We start from the raw sequence: 25,681 nt of genomic DNA, 5'->3' as shown, positions 1-25,681 counted from the left end.
TTAACTTGAGTAACTTTCTATTAAGGGATCTGTACTTTTACTCAAGTATCACAATTGGGTACTTTTTCCACCACTGCTGCAGAGGGAAGTGCAAACCCACAGTAGACACATGGGTGGGAGATAGTGGAGAAGAAAATCCGCAGAAATACTTGTCATCCTTCCTGGAACATCCATCTATAGACTTATTGGACCACAGGATATTCAACTTGTGTATGTGACATGTATGAAAAGTGGCCACCTTAACCAGTTCAACCAGAATGCCTATAATATAGTTTGTGTGTTTGGATGTGAACAGGTTTGCCCACATTCGAATAAATACATGGTCTAATGTTTATGATAATTGATTTACAGAATGGTGACCAAGACCACCAACGGCAGATGCTCACGTGTTTTTTGCAAATATGAAATAAGGTGAAGAGAGGAGACGGATATTAAGGGTCACGTGAAAGGAGTCAGGCTGTTGTCCCATGGGTTGTGTTTCTTTCCCGGTTAGGAGGTATTGAGAAGTTTTGAGTGTGAAGTTTAACAATTATTTATGAAATCCTCAAAAACCGAAGGGGGCCTAACTACATCCGTATTGGCCTGAAATTATGGAAATTCCTGCCATAAACCTCAAGGTAAAGTCGGTTGTTTACATATTTACAATGCTCACTGTATTTACGCTGTTCTAAAACGATCTGCACGAGAGTTACGTTGTATCGTCCACAATGTTACAGGAACACAAGCCATGCCGTTATTGTAGAGTACAAAATAGCAACAAGTGTAACAATATTCTCCCTTGTATAATGCGTGACATTTTATTCCTCGGTGTAACTATTTTTTATTTGTTTTACTCTACATCGTTGGGAAAAGCTGGTAAGCAAGCATTTCATGTTGAAGTCTACACCCGTTGTGTTTGGTGCATGTGAAAAATAAAACGTGATTTGGATTTGAAATGGCTGAGTCCCTGGTTATACGTTTCCAATCATTTCAAATTCTTTATTTATTGTGAGTCACTGATCGTTGAATGAAATGTCAGGCAATAATCAAAGTGGAGTTGACTGCAGGCAGACTCCCTTTCACTGAGAATACAACTGTTTTAATATTATGTAATTAAAAAAATAATTGTCCCCACAGGCCATAGTACTGGTGCACTGGCTTCTGACCGTCTGGTAAGTGGATGGGTTGGCTCCCCAAGGGTTTTTTAAACTTTTTCATACATCTGTGGAATTTCTCTTGTTGTCCTCCAACTGAGGAAAGTGGTCTACTCTGCATGCTTCACTTGTGTTGTGTTTTCTCAATGGGTGGCTGCACAAACATAATGCCCTGCATGAAAACCTAATATAGTTAGTCAGTCACACAAGGCTGTCCTTAATTGCAGGCCTACATTGTATGGACCACTTCTCACCTACATGCATTGCCTCCAGTCAATTAAAATTGTCAATCTGGATAATTATATTTAGGCCTACTCTTTTAGAGACAGAGCTAGCAATGAGGAAGCGGCCCTCTTCTGGGGGTGGGAAGAACTGATTGAATTGACCTGGAATCGGGTGTTGGACTCGGCCCGGGAATCAAAATGAATGACTGCCCAGAATCAACCCAAGTACATTGGGCTGTTTCTGTCTACCGGAATTCAGCCGACTTTGCCAGCATCTTACCAGAATCCCCCCAGAAGCGGCCCAATGCAATTTGAAATAAATGCATACAACATTACCCCATTTGTCATTTTAGATATTACTATTATATATTTTATACATACAAATTTGACCCATCCACAAATAAAAGTAATTTAATTAAAAAAAATTACCCCCTTTTCGTCTCATCCAATTGTCTTGTCCCATCGGGGGAGGCGAAGGTCGAGAGCTGACCGTGTCTGCGTGCATGCGCCTGGCAATTGTGCATCGGCTCATGGGTCTCCCGGTCACAGCCGGCACGGGTATCAAACCAGCATCTGTAGTAACGCAGTTTCCACTGCGATGCAGTGTCTTAGACCGCTGTGCCACTCGGCACTGGTGAAACTCGCTACCACTGCACCACTTTTTAATGCTTATCAATTTGCACAAAGTATCAAAATACTACATAAACAGAACTCTTAAAGAATTTAATTTAAATGTTAATTTAATTTTTGGATCACAGAAATACAATGAAATAATGAAATGTTAATTATATAAAGCAGCCCGTGTAATCATCTGCCGGAGAGCAGGCACAATCGGCCCGAGCCCCACGTAATACGTTTGGGCCAGATAACTCACACCGGAATCGGCCTGAGCTCAATCCTCACATCCTAGCCATAAGTAATACTGCCGAAGGCAGCCCAAACTTGGGCCACATGATGTCGGCGGAGTGGCCCGACTCTCAGCCGGAATCGGCCCAGATCCACTGTGCTAGCTGGGTAGTGTATACTGAAAACATTTGGAAGGATATGCAAGTGCGTGTGTGTGTGTGGTTCCTAGGGGTTGTATGGCCTGGCTGCCCCCCTCTTATGCCTGGGGTAACTTCAGTGTCCTGGCTCTGGGTGTGTGGGCCATTGCTCAGAGGGACTCCATTGATGCTGTACTTATGGTGAATCACTGCCTCTTACTCATGTACTGAGACAACAGCCAACAGTAGAGTCACTCTATCCATTCTATTTCATTGGGCCCTGGACAAAGGAGTCTTATGTGTTAGTTTTGAAGTATATCTACTCCTTGGTGTTGCTGTTCCAGACATGCTATCAATAAGAATCATCCTACCTCATCTGGCTCTAATACATATTTGTCTTGTATTTCCATCTGTGTTTTTCTTCCAGTTTCTGATTGGTATTGCAGTGACGATACTGACAGACATCATCCATTTTGGGATCTACTACCTGCTGCCCGAGGGTCTGAGAGGAACCGGGACACATTCCGCTTCAGTGCGGGCATGGCAATCCTGGGCCTGCTACTCAAGCCTGTCTCCTGCTTCATCATCTACCAAATGTACAGAGAGCGTGGAGGAGATTACAACTTCAACTTTGGTGAGTATGACTTGGTGTGAGTAGAGGCAGCAAGTGTGAACCATTAGCTTACAGTAAAGCTAGTTACTGTAGCTTCAAGTGTTAAAAATAAGGTTTGGAGGTTTGTACAACTAGTCTCACACAAAGGATTAACCCTGAACTGATCTCGACAAAGTCCGAAGCAGGGTGTGATGCATGTGCTTCAGTCAGATACCATCCTAGTGCCAAGGTGTTGTAGAGAGGAAATAACTTTCTCAAGGCTGTGCCCTTGCCTGGGTTGTTTCATGTCGTTGGCCATGAGAGAATTGTAGAGCGCAGGCAGATTAAACCAGAGTCAAGCTAATTGAGTTACAGGGACAGTCACAAGACAAATGCACATGATACACCTACTAACTAGTGGACCAGTTAGAGAAGAGCTATGCCTTTGTAGCTTGGTTACATAATATAATTGATTAGCAAAATAATCCGATCTCAATTCAAACAAATACAGTGTAAAATTAAATATAATTAGACAGTTGTATCTATAATGGCAGTGGCAGAAATCAACCAGCTCCCTTATCAACTCCCATTATGTTGGTCTGAGTCGCTCTGAGATTTTAGCACAACATAAGTCTTGGGTGTTTTTGTAGATGGTTCTCACTCCTCACTGGAACAGAAATGTAGTTTAAGTTGTCCCGTAGACCAGTAAGACACACCTGAAAGACATTCATATATGAACAGTACCAATTGATTTGTTGGCTCTGTTTGTTTTTGATGCTCTCTGATTCCTTGATTTTGGGGGGTCTCTGGGTTCAAGGTGGCCTCCTGCTGTGCTACACACCAAAGCAACAAGGTGTGTGTCTATTAAAAGATTTAACGCTGGTACATGTAAGTACAGTATATCAGTGGAGGCTCCTCAGAGGACGATCCTCAGTGAATGTCCACAAAAGTAATGAAACATTAAAGTTAGCCTTTTTAGGTAAAACTATGCTAAGTATATGTACATCTCACCAGATAATGGATTAAAATGCACTGTTTTGGAATGAAGGTCTACAGTAGCCTCAACAGCATTCTCTGGGGTAGCGCCATGGTGTAGCCAGAGGACAGCTAGTTTTTGTCCTCTGGGTACATTGACGTCAATACAAAACCTAGGAGGCTTATGGTTCTCAACACCTTCCATAGACTTGCACTGTAATTATGATGACTTCCGGAGGACGTCCTACAACCTAATCAGAGCTCTTGCAGCATGAACTGAAGAGTTGTCCACGCAATCAAAGGATCAGATAATGAATCTAGTACTGAAAACATAGCTAGCTAGCACTGCAGTGCATAAAATGTGGTGAGTAGTTGACTCAGAGAGAGCGAAGCACAATCGTTGAACAGTTTTGGACAAATACATTTAAAAAAAAGAATTTTCAAAAATGAAGAAGCAAGAGAAAAGGCGAGCTAGTTTTTATATATATATATATATATATATATATATATATATATATATATATATATATATATATATATATATATATATATAGTTATATATATATATATATATATATAGTTATATATATATATATATATATATAGTTATAGTTATAGTTATAGTTATAGTTTTTCACTTAGCTAGCGAATGCTGCTAGCTAGTTTAGCCTACTCAAACACTTGGTTCAAACGGCGAGGGATGCTATGCTAGCTGTTTGGCTAAGGCTATCCAACACTGGAACTCTTTCAAGTCAAGGTAAGCTTTTGGTTTTATTCAATTATTGCAACGGGCCTGCCTGTGTAACTAATAAACTTCTTACTGTACACTGTATTGCATTATTGTAGCGTGTTTACAAATGTGTTAGTTCTAGTAGCTACGCTACATGAACAAAAGTATGTGGACACCTGCTCTTCGAACATCTCATTCCAAAATCATGGGCATTAATATGGAGTTGGTCCCCTTTTGCTGCGATAACAGCCTAAACTCTTCTGGGAAGGCTTTCCACTAGATGTTGGAACATTGCTGCAGGGACTTGCTTCCATTCAGCCACGAGCATTAGTACGTTCGGGCACTTATGTTGGGCGATTAGGCCTGGCTCGCAGTCGGCGTTCCAATTCATCCCAAAGATGTTCGATGGGGTTGAGATCAGGGCTCTGTGCAGCAGGCCAGTCAAGTTCTTCCACACAATCTCGACAAACCATTTCTGCATGGACCTCGCTTTGTACATTGGCCATTGTCATGCTGAAACAGGAAATGGCCTTCCCCAAACTGTTGCCACAAAGTTGGAAGCACAGAATCATTGACAATGTCAATTGTATGCTGTAGCGTTAAGAATTCCCTTCACTGGAACTAAGGTGCCTAGCTTGAACAATGAACAGCCCCAGACCATTATTCCTCCTCCACCAAACTTTACAGTTGGCACTGTGCATTTGGGCAGGTAGCGTTCTCCGGGCATCCGCTAAACTCCGCTTCGTCCATCGGACTGCCAGGTGGTGAAGCGTGATTCATTACTCCAGAGAACGTGTTTTCACTGCTCCAGAGTCCAATGAATGCGAGCCTTACACCACTCCAGCCCGACACGTGTCTATCTTAGGTTTTTGTGCGGCTGCTCGGCCATGGAAACTAATTTCATGAAGCTCCCGACGAATAGTTCTTGTGCTGACGTTGCTTCCAGAGGCAGTTTGGAACTCGTGAGTGTTGCAACCGAGGACAGACCATTTTTACACACTACGGGCTTCAGCACTCTGCTGTCCCTTTCTGTGAGCTTGTGTGGCCTACCACTTCGCAGCTGAGACGTTGTTGCTCCTAGACATTTCCACTTCACAATAACAGCACTTATAGTTGACCAGGGCAGAAATGTGTTGAACTGACTTGTTGGAAAGGTGGCATCCTATGATGGTGCCACATTGAAAGTCACTGAGCTCTTCAGTAAGGCCATTCTACTGCCAATGTTTGTCTTTTGATATTGCATGGCTGTGTGCTTGATTTTGTACACCTGTCCGCAACTGGTGTGTCAGCTAGATGCAGACAAGAGTGTGCAAGGGGGTATTGAATGTGTCTGTCACCTTGATTACTACATTTCTCTCAACCTACATTGTAAACTTTTATTCATAGGCTAGGTTGTAGCAACCTCACGCAACAATTTGAGTATCAGTAGCCTATTGATGTTGCATTGAGCTGGATGAATGGAATATGAATGACGGTCAATCGATATGCTGTAATAGAAATAAGGCCATGCTCATTAAAAAAAAATATTGTCATCCCTAATCTTAAATGGCACCGACTGCAACTGCAGTACAAGAGGTAGAGTTACAGTGCATTCGGAAAGTATTCCGACCCCTTGACCTTTTCCACGTTATGTTAAATTGTTTTTTTTCCTCCTCAATCTACACACAATACACCATAATGACAAAGCAAAAACAGTTCAAAAAGAAATTAGCACTCCTGCATTGTCTTGGCTGCATGCTTAGGGTCCGTGTCCTATTTTGAAGGTGAACCTTCGCCCCAGTCTGAGGTCCTGAGTGCTCTGGGGCAGGTTTTCATTAAAGATCTCTGTACTTTGCTCCGTTAATCTTTCCTGCGATATCCCAGTCCCTGACTCTGAAAAACATCCCCACAGTATGATGCTGCCACCAACATGCTTCACCGTAATAATGATGGCAGGTTTCCTCCAGACGTGACGCTTTGTATTTAGGCCAAAGAGTTCAATTTTGATTTCATCCGACCAGAGAATTGTGTTTCTCGTGGTCTGAGAGTCTTTGGAGTTTGCTAAAAAAGCACCTAATCGGGCTGTCATGTGCCTTTTACTGAGGAGTGGCTTCTGTCTGGCCACTCCACCATAAAGTCCTGATTGGTGGAGTGCTGCAGAGATGGTTGTCTTTCTGGAAGGATCTCCCATCTCCACAGAGGAACTCTGGAGCTCTGTCAGTGAGAATTTGGGTTCTTGGCCACCTCCCTGACCAAGGCCCTTCTCCCCTGATTGCTCAGTTTGGCTGGGCGGCCAGCTCTAGGAAGAGTCTTGTTGGTTCCAAACTATATATATATATGTATGTATATATATGGCACAGATCCTTTCTCGGGGCTCTATGGACAATTCCTTCGACGTCATGTCTTGGTTTATGCTCTGACATGCACTGTCGACTGTGGGACAGGTGTGTGTGTCTTTTTTTTCAAATCTTGTCCAATCAATTGAGAAACATCTCAAAGATGATCAAAGGTTCTGAATACCTATGTAAATAAGCTATTTCTAAACCTGCTTTCGCTATTTCATTATGGGGTATGGTTTAGATTGATTAGGGAAAACAAATATTTTATCAATTTTAGAATAAGGCTGTAACAATGTGGAGAAAGTCAAGGGGTCTGAATACTTTCCGAATGCACTGTACAGTACCAGAAGTTACTATACCGAACAAATTATAAATGCAACAATCTCAGATTTTGCTGAGATACAGTTCATATAAGGAAGTCAGTCAATGAAAATAAATAAATAAATTAGGCCCTAATCTATGGATTTCACATGACTGGTCAGGTGTGTAGCCATATACGGGCCTTTGAGGGCATAGGCCCACCCACTGGGGAGCCAGGCCCAGCCAATCAGAATGAGTTTTTCCATACAAAAGGGCTTTATTACAGACAAACTCCTCAGCACCCCCCCCTCCCTCCAGCAGGTGAAGAAGCCGGACATGGGTGCAGCTTTATGGTAGAGAAACAGCTCTGGTGAACCTTCCTGCAGTCAGCATGCCAATTGCACACTCCCTCAACTTGAGCATCTGTGTCATTGTGTTGTGTGACAAAACGGCACATTTTGATGTGACCTTTTATTGTCCCCAGCACAAGGTTTCTTAATCTGTCAGGTGGGTGGATTATCTTGGGAAAAGAGAAATGCTCACTAACAGGGATGTAAACAAATTTGAGCGAAATATGCTTTTTGTGCATTTGGAAGCTCATGAAACATGGGACCAACACTTTACATGTTGCATTTATATTTTGTTTCACTGTAGTATTTTGATTGGCAATCGTAAGTTTTAGCTCTCACATTACTTTGCCCTTTGATATTACTGAGAAGAAACTAGACTGTATAATTTCTTTTTACCAGTGTTTCTATAAGCATTCAAGTGCAAAATGTCTTAATGTACATGAGAACAGAGGAAGTACTTAGTATTTTTAGTATTGTATTAGGATCCCCATTAGCTGTTGCAAAAGCAGCAGCTACTCTTCCTGGGGTCCACATGAAACAATACAGAACATCATTAGATAAGAACAGCTCAAGGACAGAACTACATACATTTTTTTTAAAGGCACACTTAGCCTACATATCAGTGCATACACAAACTATCTAGGTCGAATAGGGGAGAGGTGTTGTGCCGCGAGGTGTTGCTTTATCTGTTTTTAAACCAGGTTTGCTGTTTATTTGAGATGGAAGTTCCATGCAATAAGAGATTTATATAATACTGTATACTTTCTTGAATTTGTTCTGGATTTGGGGACTATAAGAAGACCCCTGTTGGCATGTCTGGTGGGATAAGTCTGTGTCAGAGCTGTGTAAGTTGACTATGCAAACAATTTGGCATTTTCAACACATTAATGTTTCTCATAAAAAGAAGTGATGAAGTCAGTCTCTCCTCAACTCTTAGCCAAGAGAGACTGGCATGAATAGTAATTTATATAAGCCCTCTGATTACAAGAAGATCAGGACGTGCTGCTCTGTTCTGGGCCAGCTGCAGCTTAACTAGGTCTTTCCTTGCAGCACTGGACCACACAACTGGACAATAATCAAGATTATACTGAACTAGAGCCTGCAGAACTTGCTTTTTGGAGTGTGGTGTAAAAAAAAAGCAGAGCATATCTTGATTACGGCTAGACATCTCCCCATCTTTACAACCATTGAATCAATATGTTTTGACCATGGCCTTACTTTACATTGTAAACTGTCAAGTAATTTGGTCTCCTCAACTTGTTCAACAGCCACACAATTCATTACCCAATTCAGCTGAGGTCTGGAGCTTAGGGAATGATTTGAACTAAATACAGTGCTCTTAGTTTTAGAGATGTTCAGGACCAGTTTATTGCTAGCCACCCATTCCAAAACAGACTGCAACTCTTTGAGGGTTTCAGTGACTTCATTAGCTGTGGTTGCTGATGCCTATATGGTTGAATCATCAGCATACATGGACACACACGCTTTGTTTAATGACAGTGGCAGGTCATTGGTAAAAATAGAAAAGAGTAGAGGGCCTGGAAAGCTGCCCTGCGATACAACACACTTCACATGTTTGACATTAGAGAAGCTTTCATTAAAGAGTTTGAGTTATATTAGATTGCCATATCATGTATTCAGAGCTTAGGTTGAAAAGCTGTAGCACTTAAGTTTTTTCAATAACTGGTTATGATCAATGATATCAAAGGCTGCACAGAAATCTAACAGTACAGCTCCCACAATCTTATCAATTTCTTTCAACCAATCATCAGTCATTTGTGTCAGTACAGTACATGTTGAGTGCCCTTCTCTATAAGCATGCTGAAAGTCTGTTGTTAATTTGTTTACAGAAAAATAGCATTGTATTTGGTCAAACACCATTTTTTTTTTCAAACAGTTTGCTAAGAGCTGGCAGCAAGCTTAGATGTCTTCTGTGTCGTGTCTTTGGCTATGCCGGATTTAGTGATATGACATGCTATTCTATAAAATCATTTTCCCGTATTTAATATTACCTGATTGAGCTAATCATGTAAATGTAATTAACGAGAGTCGGGGCACCACCAAATAATATAGAGCTGTTATCTTCTGAATAAACTCTTAAAGACCTAGTAATATTTTACATCAATAGCAGTCAATATTAATCGTCATCTTAATTCAGTCTCATCTGAAAGTTGTAAATTCTTGGTTATCTGCACAAACCCTGGCTAACAAGTTGAATCAGCAATATACAATTGAGTTTTATTTATTTACCAAATGCCTAACTAATCACACAGAATTACACATAATTAAATCATAACTTGATTACAAATGACGTCATAAAGGAAAACGTCCCTGGCGGGCGGAACAGATATGACAGCTTGTTACACAAAAGAAAAGGGCCTGGGTTTGAGTGAAAGAGCGGGAAGTCTGAGGAACAAAGGGCGAAGCTGTGCTATTGTAAATACAGTATCTTATGCATTCTAAATTACCGCCCATTTGGAAAAGGAAAATGCAATAAATATTTACTCTGAGCTGCGCTTCGGTAGGTTGGTGGTAGATGGAAGGCTGCGTTGTCCAACCGAGTCCTTTGTCCTTTGAAGAATGTCTCTGGTTGTCAATTGGATACGTTGTAGTAACGTCATTGTGTGATAGACGGGATACTCTGTCTGTTCCTTCCTAACCATCTGTTGCATCTGCTGTTGCTAACTCAACGGCTAGGAGGTATCACTTCTGTAGTGAATGAGAGTTCAAAGTTCATACCATTCGCAACCAAAGCTTATGCTGATGTTGGCTTCGTTCTGTAGTTATTATCTGAACCATTCTGACATCGGACCGTCGTCCCCACATCCTTGGAACAGGAGGTTATATTGTCGTCAAGGCTTTATATAGGAAGGGAGAGGAGGGTGTGTTTGAAAAGTTTTATAGCCCATGTCCCCTCACAGGGGTGGGCCACTGATTGAGCAGTGCCCTAACCTGATAAAAACCCAAGTCTCTCATTTTAGAAGCTAAAATCACATTTCAGAAGCTAAAATCACATCACAAATAATTTCATATTCAAACATTTAAATTGAACAACAATTCCATGTGAATCCGATAACTCTGATGTGTAGACCTTCCACTGTAGAGTTTGTCATCTTATCATTGATGAGAATGTCTCAGATGACAACCGAACTGACATCATATTCATTAAGTACCACCGCATATGTTCAATTGGTCGGATTACCAGAATATAGTTCATTTCCCCACACCTTCTGATGTTCCCAGAATCTCTATGTTAACCAAGGGGTTTGTAAAAGTAACCTCCGTAGGGTAGATAGAGGAAAAAGGGGGGAAGAGGTCTTTATGACTGTCATAAACCTACCCCCAGGCCAACTTCATGACATCTGTTAGAACTAGTAAAGGCTGCTTTACCATTCTTGGGTAGCGGAATAACTTTGACTTTCCTCTAGGCTCAGATTTAAATATGATAGATAGGTGTGGCTATAGAGTCAGCTGCCATCCTCAGTAGCTTTCCATCTAAGTTGTCAATGCCAGGAGGTTTGTCATTATTGATTGATAATACTTTTTCTACCTCTCCCACACTAACTTTACAAAGTTAAAACTTGCACGGCCTTTCTTTCATTATTTGTTTTTTTAATGCATGAATATAATTGCTCACTGTTCGTTGTGGGCATTTCCTGCTTAAGTTTGCCCGCTTTGCCAATGAAAAAATAATGTTGAATTTGGAGTTTAAGTTTTTTCCCATCATTCTTTGTCATTGGTCTTGGCTTCATAATAAAGTTTAGTCACAATTTCTCAATTTGCAGTAAGCCAGTCAGATGTGCAGCCAGACTTATTAGCCACTCTTTTTGCCCCATCTTTTTCAACCATACAGTTTTTCAATTCCTCATCAATCCATGGAGCCTTAACAGTTCTAACAGTCAGTTTCTTAACTTCTTAATGTCTATACGCTTGCGTCCCACCTGGCCAAAAGCCAGGGAAAATGCAGCGCGGCAAAAACATGCCTTACCTTTGAGCTTCTTTTGTTGGCACTCCAATATGTCCCATAAACATCACAATTGGTCCTTTTGTTCGATTCATTCCGTCCATATATATCCAAAATGTCCATTTATTTGGCACGTTTGAGCCAGAAACAAACAGCTTCCAATTTGCGCAACGTCACTACAAAATATCTCAAAAGTTGCCTGCAAACTTTGCCAAACTTTACTTTTGTAATACAACTTTAGGTATTTTTAAACGTTAATAGTCAATCAAATTGAAGACTGGTCTGTGTTCAATACAGGAAGACAACAAACCAACGCTACTTTTCAAGTCTTGCGCACTCTCAACAGTGTTACCCAGTTCCTAGATGGCCGTACTTCTTCATTGCACAAAGGAATAACCTCAACCAAATTCCAAAGACTGGTGACATCCAGTGGAAGCGGTAGGAACTGAAAACAAGTGCCTAAGAAATATTGTTTCCCAATGAGAACCTACTGAACAGACAGAGACCTCAAAAAAAAATCTGAACGGTTAGTCCTCTGGGTTTTGCCTGCTACATAAGTTATGTTATACTCACAGACATGATTCAAACAGTTGTAGAAACTTCAGTGTTTTCTATCCAAATCTACTAATAATATGCATATCTTATATTCTTGGCACGAGTAGCAGGAAGTTGAAATTGGGCACGCTATTTATCCAAAAGTTAAAATGCTGCCCCCCATACCTTTGGAAGTTAACAGGTGCATGTTTATTAATAATTGGAAGAAGCAATTTCATCAAGTGCAGCATTTGGATGCTCCTCATTAATCACATCAGACCAACATGTTTTTTTTACATAATCAACATAAGTCACAGCAAAATCTTTTGTATGATCTCTTATAGACTATTTTAGGCCCAGCTGTTGGAACTTTGGTTTTCCTGGATATAGCCACTATATTGTGATCACTGCATCCAATGGGTACGGATATAGCTTTAGAATTACACCTTTTTAAGGTAGTTATTCCACTTTCATCAAGAATATTAAGTCGGCACAAACCCCTGTAAAATCCTATTTATTTTCTTTTGTTTCTTACATTTTTCGCTCTGCATTTTTGAAAAGGGCCCGTAAGTAAGCATTTCACTGTTAGTCTGCATCTGTTTATGAAGCATGTGACAAATAACATGGAATTTGATATGATGTTTGTCCATTTTCATCATCCCATCCCAAACATCTCATGGTCATTTCCTTTTCACTTATCTCACTGCTTGTGATTTAAGTGTTGTCTGTAGCTTTCTGTCTGTGAGTGGAAACTCCTCGTCTGTTTGGTGTCTTTATGTTCTGACCCGGTTTGTGTTTTGTCTCCCCTGTGCTGCTGCCCTCTGACCCCTCAGACTTAGAGACCTCAGTGGACAGTCGCTGCACCACGGATAGTGCTGACATATAGACTATATTGTTTTAGTAGCTACTGTCTTGTCTCATCGCTACAACTCCCGTACGGGCTCGGGAGAGACAAAGGTTGAAAGTCATGCGTCCTCCGATACACAACCCAACCAAGCCGCACTGCTTCTTAACACAGCGCGCATCCAACCCGGAAGCTAGCCGCACCAATGTGTCGGAGGAAACACCGTACACCTGGCAACCTTGGTTAGCGCTCACTGCGCCTGGCCCGCCACAGGAGTCGCTGAGACAAGGACATCCCTTCCGGCCAAGCCCTCCCTAACCCGGACGATGCTAGGTCAATTGTGCGTCGCCCCACGGACCTCCCGGTCGCGTCCGATTACGACAGCCTGGGCGCGAACACAGAATCTCTGTGTACAGCGCCCTTAACCACTGCGCCACGCCTGACAGTGCTTTTTTTTGGCTACCGCTACATCCTTTTTCATCATGCCTTTCCTTCCATCTTCCACTCCATCCTCTCCTCCCCTCACACAAAGTAAAGGAAACCGCTGGGCTGAAGAGCTGCAGGCCTACCTCACTTTTCTATTTTCTGACAGTCCACTCCTTTACATGACTGCAGAATCTATAGTTCAGTGTTCTGTACTCATGTCTTTCCATCCATATTCCTCTGCCAATCACACATCACATCTACATGTCCCTCCTTCCTATCTAAATACTGAAACTGTCATCACTGCTCCCTAAACTCTATGACAATTATTTTTTACATATTCTTGCTTGATGTTTGTTTTATGTGTTTGTAAGACAAAATAGTAGCAATACAGTTGTGGACTGTGCCTGTATTTATCAAAACAGCTAAGAATAAGTTGAACATTTTAGGTCATAAACAGATGATTGGAGATTTTAACACAACTTTGAGTACTTTGTCTCTGTGTCCAGATTGAAGGATGTTAGGTAGTTTCATGAGCCAATGCTGACTAGTGTTAGCGCAATGACTGGGAGTCTATGGATATCTACTACCATGCTAATTAATTCATGCAGAACATTTTTTTTAAGTTGTATTTTTAAGAAATTATATTTAAGTAAAAATGACCAACTTTGTTTTGCCTCAGTGTTTTTGTTCTCTGGTTTTCATATCCATATTGTGAAAGCCAAGGTTGGCTCTTATATTAGAATTGATTGCTTTACATTGAAGCTCTGATCAAGGTTCTAGGCAGCCGTTGGTATTCTGTCTGAGTGACCATCCAGGATTGGGGGACTGTTCAATATGCACTAGTGCTTCATCATGAGGGAATTCTGCAACCTGTTGTGGTAGGGTTATCCCCACACGTTTGTTTGAGATGTGGTGTTTGTAGGGCTCATATACAGTGTTTTCAGTGTAAACACATTCAGTCCATTATCTCCTGGGTGATGTCCTATTCCATTTTTTTTCTTCATTGACTGTGGCTCATCTGAGCACAGAGACACGATACCATTTTGTGTGTGAGTCCTTCAGATTGATCTCATTCAATGTAATTCATCAAATGTAATTTGCCATTTTCTGAAGGAACATTTAACCTCCTCAAAATGGAAGTTGATGTTTTCGCTTATGTTAAATCTGTAATAGAACATTTGACCGTTTTTATTTGAGGCTCAAAGATTGCATTCAATTAAGCATAATTTGATTGACCATATCCAGAAATGTGTCCTACCGGCTGATCAATATGTAGCCAGAACTTGAGAAGCCCTGAGTTCAAATTATCAACATTTTTAAGTGATTTTTATTTAAACCTTATTTAACCAGGAAGGGCTCATTGAGATTTGAAATCTCAAGTCATCCAGTTTAAAATTATTTTGTAAGGCGTTCCAAGCCGATGGCGCAGAGTACATAAAAGCCCTTTTACCAAATTCAGTTCGGACATTTGAAACAGTTAGCAGGATTAAGTCCTATGAATGAAGAGCGTACCCACAACATTTCGGAACAATAAAAATGCCCGAATACAATGGTAGTAAACCCAAAATGACTTTTGTAAATAAAAGTATACCAGTGACTGAGCCTACGAGTGATTAGAGGAGGGCAGCCAACCCTGGTATTTAAAATGCAGTGGTCCGTAAGAGTTTTGCGGTTTAAAATAAATCTCAATGCGCCATGGTAATCATCAAACACTAAGTGGAAGCATTCTTATATAAAATATCCCCAGAGGCATAAATTTAGCTGATACTAGCCGCCTCCTAGCTTCAAAAGAAAAGCAGGCCTTATTCCTAAAATAAAATCTCAGCTTCAATTTTTTTGTAAGTTGTTGAATATGCAGTTTAAAAGTGAGACTGTCATCAATTAAAATTCCAAGATATTTTTAAAGGTTTAGACTAATATCATTGCCCTAAGTAGTAATAGGTGAAAGGTAGAGGTCCCTTTCTTGCTTTAGAAAACACCATTAGTTTAGTCAGTATTGAGGATAAGCTTCAATTGACACAAGGTATGTTGAACAGTATAAAAAGCAGTTTGCAAGTTCTGGAAAGCTTTTGTGAGAGACGAGGCACAACCATAAATAACAGTATTATAAGTTGTACTTTTTGTCTAAATTATGTATATAAATAGTGAATAAGAGGGGACGAAGTGCAGAGCCCTGGGGCACACCATTACTAACAGACATGAGCCCATCAAATTGAGTGCACTATCAGACAGATGGTTAGCAAACCATGCAACTGCATGCTCTGAAAGACCTACACTCAACAATCTCTTTCTCAGTATAGCATGATCAACTGTATCAAAAGCCTTACATCAATAAAAAGTGAGAGACTGCTGTTTTTTGCAGGGGCTTCAGTGATATCATGTAAAACCTTCATGGCTGCTGTAATTGTGCTATGCGTCTTCCTGAAGCCCGATTTTTTTTTTTTTTTGTACATTGATAAGTATATAATAACTCTTAGCTGTTCACTCAAGGGTTTCAAGTATTTTCACCAGTGATAACAGCTTTGAGATTGGCCTTAAATTATTTCAAATAGTTAGATATTCCCCTTTTAAAAGTGATAGGACAAATGCTGATTTCCAGATCTTTGGAATTTCATTACATTCCAGGGTTAGATTGAACATATTTAAGTGGTTCAGCTATGAAGTCAGCTGAAAGATTTAAAAAGCAGGGATCAAGAAGATCAGGACCTGCAGGCTTTCTCTGATCTATGGATTTCAGGGCTTTGTGTACCCCCTGCACTGAGAATGGCAAAAAGCTAAAAGTTTGACCAGCCCTCGCTGGTTCATCCACACAGGGTTGTACAAAGGACACTGAATCAAAAAGCCTACCAGATGATACAAAGAGCTCACTGAAACAATTCAGTATTTCAATTTTGTAATACAGAGCAACAAAGTCCTTCAATGCACATGACGGTAATTCATTAACATTACTGTTTCCAGACATAGACTTAATAGCCTTCCACAACTTTCTAGGGTCATTCAGGTTATCAGTGGTAACAGACATAAATATTCAGACTTGGTCTTCCTGAGAAGAAAATAACACTTGTTTCGTAACTGCCTAAAAATAAGCCAATCAGCATCAGAACATGATTTCCTTGCTTTAGCCCAGGCAAGATTACATTTGTGAATAATACAAGACAGCTCAGAAGAAAACCATGGATTATCCCGCCCTTTAACTCTGAACCTGCTGAATGGGACATGTTTGTTTACTATTTGGAAAAAAACATAATGAAAGAATTTCCAGGCAGCTTCCACATCAGGAATAAGCTCAATCTTGTTCCAGTCAAAATAAAACAAATCATGAAAGAAAGCCTGCTCATTAAAACTCTTCAAATTTCTCTTACGAATAAAGTGTGGGTTTGTCTTAGGAACATTCGTATTTCTAACAGCAACAACAGCACAATGGTCACTTAAATCAAAAAACATCAACCGCAGAATATTTGTGGAACATTTGTCAATCTCAAGTCAATCAGGGTACATTTCTCTGGACATTTGAGATTTGGGCGAGTTAATGAACTGGGTAAGATTCATGTAATTACAAAACATTTTTAAATCATCAGACACCGACTTTAACCAACACCAACCAGTTGAGATCACCAATCAAGATAATTTCACTGTAAAGAAGTTTAGACATAAGGTGCATCAGAGAAGAAAATGCATCACAGCCAATCACAGTTAGAGAGAGCAGAGGGGGGTCTATAACAGCCAATCACAGTTAGAGAGACTCTTTGAAATCTTAATATTCAAAGCAAGAAATTCCAACTGTTTGCAAATAGTTTGACTTTGCCACACTTACAAGGAATTTAGTATTTTACATATATAGCCACACCCCCACCTTTCTTAACTCAATTAGTGCTATACACATTGTAACCATTTATACAAATATCCATATAAAGAACAGACTTGCTGAGCCAGGTTTCAGAAAATACAATTACATCAGCATCAGTTGATTTAGCCCAAATCCCAACCCCATCTATTTTTAACAGGCTGTGTACATTTAAATGAAAAATACCAAAACCAGATCTAGATTTTAAAATCAGAGGGGGTTTGGAGACATTGCATATCAGGGCCAGGGTTAGGTTGCACGTAACCTGATATCAACAAAAGAAGAATAACTAGGCACCTCTATTTAATAACCTTGCACGGCTTCTCTTTTTTAAGAGACCTACTACAAGCAAATTCTACAAGTGAGTTTCCAGACAATACAAAACAGTCATTTAAAAACATTAGACTTTGGTAGTGACACAAGTTCGTACTGTTCACATCATGCCACAAATGCATCGGCACTTGGACGAGTGGATGGAGTGAAAAAGAGCGAGTTCCCACAGACAAAATGTCTAATGGACGGGAGAGCACATTGTCAGATGTACTCACCCAGCGACAATGTTCGTTTTCTCCGGAGTTCAGTAAAGTCAATGAATGCACAAAGCAATACCACAAAAATAGTCATTTTCTCTGAGAGATGTAAGAAATGGAGGCCAAGGAAAGGTAAGGGGAGAGAGGGACAGTGTGTATGTATGAGTCTGTATGTGATTGTGTGTGTGTGAGTAGATTGGGTGTGGGGGTCGATTTGAGAAAACGGGTTGGGGATTGTTGAGCTGCCTCTAACAGCCAGGCGGGGAGTGATGAGGAGCAGCTTGGACGAGACACTCTGTGGAGGGAAAGCTGAGGGAAGAACTCAGGCCAGCCAGATATAGGGTCACTTTGGTAAACTTCAAGAAAAGAAGTGCAAATAGCGAGGGGGGGGGGGGGGGGGGGGGGGGAGTATCTGAGTTGAGGGAGACCCGTAATCTTTACACCAGCAAAACAAAATAGTTTGCACTACACAACAAGGAAATTGTGGATTTACTCAACCATAAATAGGTTATTAGTATGTTAAAATCTACTAGTCACAGACAAACGACTTGACATGCTGCCATCCTGGATTTGGCGTGATAGTTTGTCACCGTGATATGAATGTCAGTGAAGTGAAACAGGTTTCTTTGATATAATGTACTGTACCAGTAACTTTATTTTCAAGACCTTTTGTCTAATCTCTGTACAGCAGGCTTCCCCAGTGTAACACGAAACAGAGATGCTTACCAGTCCATTGACCAGCAGGACCAGACAACCAGCTCAGCCAACCCCTTCAACCAGGCCAGGGACACCAAGGCTGGAGCAACAAACTCCTACTGAGAGCCAGCACAGCACTCACTTTATTCTCATGGAAATGCATGTTTTCATGAAGGAATCCATGTTTTTGTTCAATTGTGTTTTTTCAAAGCCAATTCAGTCTTCCTTTCATATGGGTATCTGTGAACTGTAAGAGTCATTTGTATATTATTCTGTGCTTCATTCAATTCCTTACCAATAATGTCCTGATCTAAATACATACTGTCGTGGTAAAATATGACATGTACAGTATGCTTGATGCTCAGGGTAATGTCACATACACTGGCATATGGAGAGAACTTGAAATACCTCAGTCACTGCATAACAGTAAAATGAGAGCTGTGATTACATTTGAGATGTAATGGTACGAAATCACTAACCACGTTTCCATCCACAGTTTTTATGTGAGGAAAGTCCTACGGAAAACAAAGTGTCATGACATTTTTCTAAAGAACAACAGATAATGTGCTCTTTCTACACTAGCTAGGTTTCCATCCGATTGGCGACAGATTTTCTTGGGAGTATTCCAAAATCCGCATAAAGAAAATCTGTGCATTTTCCCACCAGTGGTGTTCCCACCAAATGGACTGGTGGAAAATAAAAATCAGTGAGTGATGACATAGTGTATGGAGGTACATTTGTCCAAAACTTCAATTTCATTTTGCTATCAACCACGCTCCATTTTGGCTAGACTGCCCCATTTGCTTGCAGTGCTTCTTTAAAAAAAAAAAAAAATGTTTAAAAACTTTTTTTGTTGTTAAAAACACAAGTCTTCTTTTGCACTTTTGACCCCACAGCTGTGGGTGGGCTTTAGTGAGAGGTGTGGATGATGCTTCTCCATTGGTCAGACATTTTTTTGAGTGTCAGTTTGGCTACAACCAACTGTTCAGCCTTTCTTTCCAACACAAAGGAAGTCATTGCGTACACTTATGAAGAAGGACTGTGTGATGATCTCAGGTAAGCAGCACTAGGTCTTCTTCCGTCCAACTTCTACATAGCTAGTAGTTCGCTCCTACGATTGTGTCGGTTCATAACATTAAGGTGTTTCCACAACCATTTCTCGCTTAAATCAATTTACTGACAAAAAGATCCCACCATGTAGAAAGAACAAATGATCTGTCGACATTTATCAAATTGTACTGAAACTGCTTCCTTCACAGCTGTCGTGATTTGTTTTATATGGTATGACTTTATGTGCATAACTGGATGGAAAAGTTATGGTGGGATCTTTTTGTGTGTAAAATTAATTCTGCGAGAAATGGCTGCTGAAACGACTTTATGGTCAAATATTTATATAGGCCTAATAACCATCATATTGAAGTAAACTTGGAGTCAGGTGATGATTTGGTGTGTGGACCGCTATGACTCGAGGAAACTGCAGTTTATTAGTCTACAGATGAGAGAAATTATGATTTGATTATATTTATTAGGATGAACCATTAGACAAAGCCAATTGCGACAGCTAGTCTTACTGGGATCCGACGTATAACAAAAAATACATAAATTAATTCATGGGGTTGTGAAAGTGCGAGTTGATGAGCTCGAGGGTCTTATTGTGGTGACATCCTTGTGGTGACATCCTTGTGCCATGTCTGAAGAAAGATCTTTGTTGTCATAATCAATGTTCCCCCTAAGCTCCGAGTATGTGTGGGAAGGCAACTCCCCCAGGACTGCCTCACAGAAGAAATATCAGCTCGACCTGCGCAGAAACGCACGAGATTAAACTTCACTGAACTATCTAGTTTTCCCTGTTAATACCTGTCAATGTTTCCCTTTACAGTAGGAACTGTGATTGAATCAACGCAATATTATCTACTTTCAATGCAACATAATGAAGCAAAAACAAACTATGCAAGACTTTTTATGCAAAACTGTTGTAGTCATTATGTGTCAGAGTAGGATTCTGTTGCATTGACAGGCAAGACTCAGGCCGTACTCTACACAGACCGGTGCACCATAACCAATCAGCTGCAGTAAGCCTATATGCAAATAGACCATTGCCATATATGGATCAGTGCCATTCACTTTGAACTGGACTGTTTTTACAGAATGAGCTTGTCTTGAGATCAAACCGAGAGCTACATGTAGCACAGTGTACACGTTCGTTCATATCCTTTGCTAGTGAGTTATTAGCCCAGTCAAATATCATTTGTAGTCAGCAATGGGGGAGTGATTGCTTCCTACAAGAGCACAAAATGTGTGCACTTCTAGACATCTTTGAAAAAGAGAGTCTGGTAAATAGCTTTTTTTAGTCTTAAAAGGGCAGTGTTGTATTTTGAGACAGGCTTGAATAAGCTAAGTTGCCAATAGGCAGAAGGTAGCATAATTTGTCTGATTCTCTTATATGGGAATAATGGTGCATTTTATTTTGTTAAGTAATTTCTTGCATCAAGCAACACAACTAAATGTAAGTCACTTTTCTGAAAGACAAGTAGATAGACAGGTTAATGTCAAGCCCTTCATGTTTTTTCTCTCAAATTATTTAAACTGTAGGCCTACATTGAACACCATACTTTGATTGCTACTGTAGGCTGAATGATAGAACAGCTATTTCCATGTTAGCATGTCATGGGATGCATTTTCATCAAATAGCCACAGTAGCCTACTTGAACCCTGTTATAACTGTAACTTAAAGATGGGTACAGCCTCAGTGTTCACAGTAAACGAGTGCCAGAGGTTCCACAGAATTCTCACAATGTTCAAGTTTGCACTCAGCAGACCTGAAATTTGCTTGTGTACTTTTTGAAATCAGACTTGTATCTCTGTCTGAACACACAGTATGAGATGCTTCCCACTGGGCAAAGATGTCAATTCAATGTCTTTTCCATGTTGGTTCAACGAAATTTCATTGAAATGACATGGAAACAACGTTGACTCAACCAGTGTGTGTGCCCAGTGGATTGGTGCCTTCCATACCGTCTGGGTTAAAGCTATAATCTACAGTTGAAACAATAGCAAAGCGCCACCCTGCCTCTGATTTGGTAAAAAGCTGAGGGACCAAGCTTTAATTTCCTGACTGATGTCTTCAGATGTTGCTTCAAAATAACCACAATTGTTCTGCCTCATGATGCCATCTATTTTGTGAAGTGCACCAGTCCCTCCTGCATCAAAGCACCCCAGAACATGATGCTGCCACCCCGGTGCTTCACGGTTGGGATGGTGTTCTTCGGCTTGAAAGCTTCACCCTTTTTCCTGATCATTTATGGCCAAACAGTTCTATTTTTGTTTCATCAGACCAGAGGACATTTCTCTAAATGGACAATGACCCCAAGCATACTTCCAAAGTTGTGGCAAAATGGCTTAAGGACAACAAAGTCAAGGTATTGGAGTAGCCATCACAAAGCCCTGACCTCAATCCCATAGAGAATTTGTGGGCAGAACTGAAAAAGCGTGTGCGAGCAAGGAGGCCTACAAACCTGACTCAGTTACACCAGCTCTGTCAGGAGGAATGGGCCAAAATTCCCCCAACTTATTGTGGGAAGCTTGTGGAAGGCTACCCAAAACATTTGACCCAAGTTAAACAATTTAAAGGCAATGCTACCAAATACTAATTGAGTGTATGTAAACTTCTGACCCACTGGGAATGTGATGAAAGAAATAAAAGCTGAAATAAATAATTGTCTTTCATATGTAAATGCACTTAAGCCTTTGTCAAAGAACACAACTCTTAGTCTTACACATAAATTCCCTCACAGTCATTGTATGTCCCAGCAGTGTTGAGTTGTTCTCTTGATCAAACAAACTCTTTATTGATCTGAGTTATCAGCCACATTGATTTGAGTAACATGGGTGAATACCAAACATTCACCACCTTGAAATTCTACAAGTTAATAAAAACACGACACCTAGCATATCATTTACATTGTTCATGGAGTGTTTAATTGAATTATCCAGGGTAGACAGAATTGCATGCAAAATGTACTTTAAAAAAAGTATTGCTTAGCTCCTTGCAAATGCTAGACCCCTTGCACTTGTCTAGGAAAACACTAGACAATTAAACAATTTTGTAGCTCAAACAATGGATGTTTTACACTTGCCTCTATATAAGACATAGCCAGAACAGCACAGATCACTGTTTCTTTCACAGTGCACAACACAACATGCCTACCGTTGGCTAAATTGTTTTCATTGACTCTTTATCAGAGAGCCTGTCTGACAGGCAGTATATTAGAACCCAGTTGAACTCTTCTTGAACATTTTATAGTGCAGTATGAAGTCATTTTTATTAAGGTACCCCCCCCCACCCCCCACCCCCAAAACAGGCAGTACCATCTCCCTAATGATGTTCCTACCATGCTCCTTCCTTTTAATTTCTCCCTCTCCCCCTCTATTTCTTCTTCACTTCTCTGTGTTTCTGTCTCTCTCCTCTCAGACATGTTAACCTTGGCCCTGATATTCCCTGTCAGGGTTGCTTGCTCCACAGCCCACCACTGCTTTGATTGATCAGAATAGACTGGACAGGACACAGGTCTACATTGGTTTACAGCCCTGCCCTTTTCACACTCAACTGTATTTATCTTGAAGGTATTATATGTTATACATTGTGAAAGTAGATTTGAACAGAAAATCTAAGGAATCTAAGAAGAATTCAGGATTTGGCTATTAGGGGAGAAATCACTCTGGTATGCAGTTCTTCTCCTGACACTTGTGTGGAGTGCCGCACCAGTGCACTTTTCACATGGGAGAAGAGAAACAGCATGTGACTTAAAATTGGCCTGTGATCATCACACATCAGTAGTGTTGCTTGATAGTCTACCACCTCTCCTGTATGAACCCGATGTAGTTGGAGTGATAATCTATGCCTCCTGGAATTGAAAGTACCTGGTACCCGCTGTGTGCTAACCCTTGTATGGTTCATTGTCATCAGGTTGGCTAAGGCTGCACAAGCCTTATTTTTGTTCATGTAGCTTCCACTGCATCTCTGAGGAAGAAGTGCCTCTATAGGAATTATATGATTGCTCCTCGTCTCTGAAATACCCATATCACACCACATGCTGGCTTCAGTGTTGAGTGCCTTTCTCCTTCCTCTCTCTCTCCCTTTCTTTATTTTCTCTCTCCCCCTGTGAGAGCATCTGGGAGAGGTCTTAATTAACGAGTAACTGATCTGTTAATGATTCATTCCTGCTGAGCTCCTAACGAGAACGGAGGCTGGAGGAGGAGGAAGGGGAAGAGGAGGTGGAGTAGAGCAGGGGCTGTCAGCCCCAACCAGCTGATGATTAATACAGGGACTGCTGGGCTTTGTCTCCTGAGTCCTGCATGGTGTGCTACTGGGTTGACACATCCTCTGACACACACACCTGTGATCCCTCCCAGTCAAGGACACAGTGACTGCATTTGTTCTGAGCAATAAAAAGAGCTGTGTTTGTCAGGTCTTTCATTGCGTTAGCAACGATCCTCCAGAGGTTTTCTGTGAGTGAATTCCGAAGCCATAAGAGTATGGATTTTTAGCATTGTAAGAAATGCCTCATCAGTACTGGACTGATCACCAAATTCAAAATGACATCCAATGGTGAAGGATTTTGCAGGGATTTGGGTTTTATTGTTATATTACATGGAACAAGACTGTGCGCATACATAAGTGGAACAGGCAATTTCTCCTTTGTTTGTTTTAGCATTACTTTGGAATTTTGCAAGGATTCTGTGTAAAAGAAGAAGGAATGACAGTAAGGCTGTTCCCTATAGAACATTTCTCACTTTGCACACCTTGTCAGCCTCACATACAATACATACAGTACTTACCACTATGCGAGGTCATTGATAGGAAGGGTCAACAGTTCCCTGTTTTTTCCTACTTCCTTCCATACTGCGACACTCAAAGGCAGATAGAAGTGTAACGGATGTGAAATGGCTAGCTACTTAGCGGTGGTGCGCGCTAATAGCGTTTCAATCGGTGACGTCACTTGCTCGGACACCTTGAAGTAGTTGTTCCCCTTGCTCTGCAAGGGCCACGGCTTTTGTGGAGCGATGGGTAACGATGCTTCGTGGGTGTCAGTTGTTGATGTGTGCAGAGGGCCCCTGGTTCGAGCCCGGGTATGGGCGAGGGGACGGACTAAAGTTGTACTGTTACAGAAGGAAATCAAGAAAAGGCCACGGTTCCAGTGTATTATCTAGAGCTGTACCAGACTGAGCAACATTAATGTAAGCTCTCGGGATCAGGCGGCTTTGAGAGGCTACCACACTGCTACTGTACATTGTCTTTTATGTTGTCTCCACAGGAGTGTGATTACATTTTACATTTGCATTTTAGTAATTTAGCAGACACTTATCTAGAGCGATTTACAGTTAGTGCATTCATCTTAAAGTAGCAAAGTGAGACAACCCCCCTCCCCTCTGTTTTTATACTGCTGCTACTTCCTGTTTATTATCTATGTGTAGTCACTTTACAAATGACCTAGACTGTTTATACCTGGTTCTAACAGGCAGTCTTTGACCTGATCTTGAACACATTCTAATTGTGCCCACATTTTTATACAAGTGTAGTCGATTAAAGGACGCATTGTGATCTTGTCTGTTTACACTTAAAATATCAGGTCAAGATCAGGGCGAATGACGCATGTTAACGGCGGGAGCTGGAAAAAGACCTATCACTCCAGCTGGTGTGTGTGTGTGTGTGTGTGACCCATACTGTGTGTGTAACTGCCCTAGTTTCAGTGGATCCAGTGGGTGTGTGGTTCTCCTGTGTGGACTGGTCAGTGTGTTCTTGTCACTCTGTTCCATCAGCATCTGAGCTCCCTGTTGTAGCCGTGAAGACCGAGGACAGTGTGACCTTCAGAGAGACAGGGATCAGATTAGAAACCCTAGGCTGAGAGACAGCCTTCAATTATACAGCTGAGAGACAGGGAATAGTGAAGGAAATTGACTTGCATTGACATTGTCAGTGAGCCTGTGTGTTAGTTTGTGCGTGCGCACGTGTGCGTATGTGAAGAGGTTCGGTTGGTGCTAGTGAGATGTGTTTTTTCCTTGAGGATCCACAATCCCATGGGACTACTCTCTTGCCCTCTGACATTTTTCTATGGCTGCCCCAGCACCTGTCACCGTGGTGATAAGGGGATCAACATTGATTCCAATTACTGTTCAACACCTGGCTGGGATCAGTCACAGGTCATCAATATCCTCTATAGTGGACAGGGGATGAAACA

The 25,681-nt window shown here is 41.0% G+C and overlaps 1 pseudogene; it reads left to right on the top strand.

Moving 5' to 3' along the window:
• The first annotated feature begins 339 nt into the window (after positions 1–339).
• On the top strand, positions 340–21,584 carry LOC110528008 (annotated as a pseudogene).
• The last annotated feature ends 4,097 nt before the right edge of the window (positions 21,585–25,681 follow it).

Source organism: Oncorhynchus mykiss, chromosome 7, assembly GCF_013265735.2.
Source record: "Oncorhynchus mykiss isolate Arlee chromosome 7, USDA_OmykA_1.1, whole genome shotgun sequence".
NCBI classification, from domain to species: Eukaryota; Metazoa; Chordata; class Actinopteri; order Salmoniformes; family Salmonidae; genus Oncorhynchus; species Oncorhynchus mykiss.
Note: the sequence above shows the minus strand (reverse complement) of the source record. Positions and strands in the feature narration are given on the sequence as shown.